The sequence below is a fragment of the Frieseomelitta varia genome, unplaced genomic scaffold (assembly GCF_011392965.1).
Source record: "Frieseomelitta varia isolate USP_RPSP 00005682 unplaced genomic scaffold, Fvar_1.2 scaffold_262, whole genome shotgun sequence".
Classification (NCBI taxonomy): Eukaryota; Metazoa; Arthropoda; class Insecta; order Hymenoptera; family Apidae; genus Frieseomelitta; species Frieseomelitta varia.
In genome coordinates, this window is record NW_025109993.1 from 179,507 (window position 1) to 184,649 (window position 5,143).

The window sequence follows — 5,143 nt, forward strand, 5'->3', positions numbered from 1 at the left end:
CTCTCTCTCTCTTTCTCTCGATTCTCTCGAATCCTCTTTGCACACAGCCTGCTGCCTGTTCCCTTTTATCTTGCCTTTCATCCTCCCTCGTGGCCACCGAACGCCTCCTGTTTCCTACCCGACGTTCCCTTTCGCACCCCATGGGAAACGCGAAGCTGCCGCGCGGGAAAGGAAACGCGAAAAGGATGACTAGCGCCCGGTGAATCGACTGTGATGCATGCACCATCCTGTTTCCTCGATCAGGGCTGTTTCGCCGGCAACGCGAGGGATCAATTCTCACCGATCTTATTTGATAGATCATTGCCACTGAGTAAGATCGTTGAGGGATGGATCGACTTCCGTCCTCCTCCACGGGGGGTGTGTTGGAAATTTGTTGGTTCTGTCGAGATCTCGAACACAAACGTAGCTACGTTCTTCTTAAATCGATACGTCGATTTCCGACCGCTTTCACCTACTACGGTTTCGTGTATTATCGGAACCGGTGCATGATTGGTTCGTTAAATTATCGTTGCTACTGTTTAATTATGGTTAAATTATTAACTGAATTAATATTTTATATATAATTTATTTATATTAAATATATATTTATATTTATATTACATTATATATATAATAAAATTGATAAAATATAATAATTATTAATTATTATATATATAGTTATTATAATTATTATTATTATATATAATTATTATAACATATAATAACTATATGTTATTATATATATAATATATAATAATTATATAATTATTATATATATTATATAATATCTATATAATAATTCTATATAATTTAATTTCTTTTCATGACTTAGCACAAGAAAAAAAATAGAATTTAATAATATAAATTAATTGAAAAGGACTCCAAATGCAATTTTCATAAATAACAACGAAACTTGAAAATTGAAGCTAGAATAAAGGAATGCTGATGAATATTCTAATGTTCATAGGATGCTTTAATAGAACGACAATTAAATTGTTAATTATTAAATGTAATTATATTGGGTCATTATAAATGAAATAATGGAATTCCTACTAAAGGTTTCAACGGTTTGATATATTAATTAAGATATGATAATTAATTGCATTTTGACCGTGATTAAATGTGTGTAATAAATGAAATAAAATTATAATTTCCTCAACGAAAATCTTTGCTCGATCATTATAACAAAATAGAAATTCCTAGATAAATTCTTGATCTCCTAAATAAAATATTTTATACCAACAATGAGGTATTTGTTTTCTTAATGTAGAGCATTTACCGCATCATCATTATTCATTCAAACTTTCTAAAAACCATAATTTTGGTACTAAAGTAGCTAGCAAATTACATATAGTTTCATTCTGTATCTATTTGGATTTAGTTATTTATTAAAGTTAAAACTCTCTCATAATCTCAACTTCCTATTCTAGAAATAGTATAATAAAAATCATATTATTTTTTTTATCATGAGCAATTACACTGCTAGCAAGAAAAATTGGAACGATCAAATATAAAATGGTACAACAATATTTTAATTAATTGCTCATAGTGAAATGTCACAAAGATACAATACCAATCAAATTTGAATTCTGTAAAAATTATATTTGTAATTAGCGAAAACTTTCTTATTTTTTAACGAAATTTTAATCAATATATTTGATTTTCAGATTTGTGCAATCTCAATTTCTAGATATGTAGTTTTTTTTGACATGCAACGTATTATTAAAAATATCAAATGCAAATATCAATTGCTGCTGTGCAATTATTGAAGCTTTAAATAAGTATTTGATTTCACGAGTTTGTTTCAACACATAATTTACCTCTTTTTAATAAAAGAATTAACAAATTGCTAATGACCTTTAGTGTCAATTGAATTTTAATGTCTTTGATTTTCAAAGTGACTAATAGATTTAAGCACTGAACTCTGAATGATTCTGCGCGTTTGTGACATCTGCTGTTTCATGTGCGATAGCCTAATATTATATTAATATAAAGATGATTAATCGATTTTCTCGCGGCACAGAACGGCTCTACATTTAAACGATGTTTAATTATGTATAGCGCATAATATGTATTTCCTTTGTACTCTGCCATTTGACGTCAAATTTCATTTTTAAAGATGTGTATTATGAATTATATGTTATAATATTCATGAGTACCGCGCACATATATATTTGAAACCTCAAAACAAAAGATTATTTAATCAATTTCTTAAATAATTGGTCGGTTTATTTAAATAATTTATTTAAATAATTTTGAAAACTGAGCCTTTCCAATTGGCGATGTTTCACTAAATTTTACTGCTACTAAACTTTCAATATTTGATTATCTATTTCATTTATGTTAATCACAGTTATCACCACTCAAAAGCATATTCGTTTCAAAATTGAAAAAATTAAATAATACTTTACACCATAAATTAATGTGTCAACAGTTGTATGAAATCATTCAAATAATTTATCAATGAAATTTAATTTGCTTAATGTACCTATTGGTTGAAAAGTTTTTATTACCCGCCATGAATATTGAATATTAAAAATAAAGAAATACAGTTTGGAGCGGAAATTTACATTGAGATACTATTTAAAAATCATACAAAACCACTTTATCAAATATCGATCAAAGTTACACTGCCTTTTATTAAACAAACGTAATCTTAACAGGCGGGAACAATTTATTTAATTGCCATTTGCATTTCCGACGGAATTTGAGAACAAAGCTAGAAGAAACCGACTACACCTTTCGCCTTTCTCTCATTGTCGACTGATCAATGCATCAAGCGCACCTTGAGCAGAAAAACTGCAAGAAAATCTGCGGGCGAGCACTCGATGCGAAAAGAACTGACACTCTCAGTCCACAATCGTCGTTTCCGCTTCATAGGTGGCCTGCCTGACGAACGCAGCGTAAATGAAAAATCGATTCTATCAATCGACAACATTTTTTTTTTTTTCGCTATCTACTTGGAACGAGAACCTCCAAGCCGGTTCGATTAAAATGGAGATGATATTCCACGCGCGTTGCCCCGGCCCCCGGTGACGCGCTTTCATATTTTAACGGAATTGAAATTTCGATTCGACGTGACACCAGTCGTATGAAATTACACGTGATTGATCAGGATACGATCACCCGCACGTGGGACACACGTGGAAAATAAATTTCCTTGATTATCCCTGAACGTGGACGACGATGATTATTTATCGCTGGAAGCAGTTTTGCATTGTCTGAGAATCAGGACAGTATAAAATTGCGAGAGGATAAGTTCCGGAAGAAAGTAACCTTTTGGCAAAATTCTAAATGTTTTAAAATGGTAATTGAACTAGTTAAATTTGATATTAAACGGCAATTTTTGTCTATCAAATTTATATGTTGAAGTGGTACTAGAGAAAAGAGATTTCCTCTCCACTATCGACAATTACGAAACATTTACAAAAGAAATCGAACTGTAGGTAACTGCAAATTTCGAGTGCAGAATTTGGGAGCTGATAAGATATTATATAGATTTTTTTATAGATTTTTACATATACATTTTCATAGATTTTATAGACATTATAAGATATTTATATTAGGTATTTAAGTTTGGAATAATAAAATAGAGATAAAATAACTGAAAATATGAAATTTTTTCTGTACAGAAAATCATCGACGATTAAAATATATAATTTGTATCAAAGAGATTAGAATGCAACGAAAAGGAAAAAGTTTATAATAAAATAAAAAGCACGATTTTTTATTTGTACACTTTACAAAAAAAGGTCATTCAAATCTATGGAAATGCACCATCCTAAATATATAAAATTTTTATCAAAAATTTTTTAGTTCCATTTTGAACTAAAATTTAAATTATAATTATACGTACTTGTGATTCGTTAATATTAATAACTAAGTGATTATTTCATAATTCATTTATTCTAACATAAAGATAATAATTAATGATCGTTGATATTATCAATATTTTTAGTTCTATTAAGAAATGCAAAAAAAAGGACCACGAAAATATAATCTAGTACATTTTTAAGTCAAATAATTATCTGAGAGAAAAATGGGAAAAGTTTACAACTTACCTAGCCCCCATGTCATACTTGTACGAACTAATTTCCCTAACAACTATCCACATTTTAAACAAAAACGATTTCCGAACGAGCTATCAAGGAACTTCCGAAAACCTCATAAAATTTCACGAACTTTTCGAAGATGCTCTCTACTGGGCGAGCATAGATGATAAAAGTGCCAAGAGAGCGTACAAACGAGCACATCCGAGAGTAATTAGCCTAGCTAACCGTTTCATCGTTCTTTCTTTTCGTACTTTTGCACCCGTTCTTTAGACCATCTCGATGGAAATGAGAGAATAGCAACTGTGATAGGTGAGTGTTAGTTGCGAGTATACTGATTTTCTGTAAGTGAACGAGATAGCACGGCCTTTTTTTTCTTTTTACTACGAATCCCATTATGGGTGAGTGTCAAATTGTTTCTCTGGTAATATAATAACTTTAAGACAGTTGTTCGAGGCCCTTATCTTTGTGTTACATTAACACATTCAGACGACTGTCTCTAACCTTGAAGAAGCTTAAAGAAAGAGATTTCTCTCACATTTTTTTAATGTCGACGTCTTGTCAAAGAATTTTGAATTATTTACGCCTAATTTGAATGATTTGTGTCTAGTACGTGTATGAGATCATACATGGTGAAAAAGTATAAGACTGATTAATGTTTAAATATTTCCATTTTTATCGAATGTTGTAACTAACAGAAAACTTAAATGTTCCTAATATATATATTTTTTAGGCGTTAACTTCAAGCGTCAATAAAATTTTTACTAATCATTCCATATATTTATAACACGAGAAAATCAAGATAAATTTGATTTTCTGATGTTTGCATTGTATTAATCGTACAGAAAAAAATAAATAATAATAACTTATTCAATCTAAAACTTGATATGTCATAAAAAACACAATTTAGCTACACAAGTAGCTAATCAGTAATTTTAGAATGTTCAAAAAAATCATGAAAATCACACACGACCCAATTTTAAAGTCAAATAAAAGAGCTTTGATAAGTGAGGAATTATGACAATTGATATTATGAGATTAATAAAATACTTTGAATTTAAGAATTCATAAAGTGCTTTGCTAGTTAGCCTGCACACATTCGTACAAACATATGT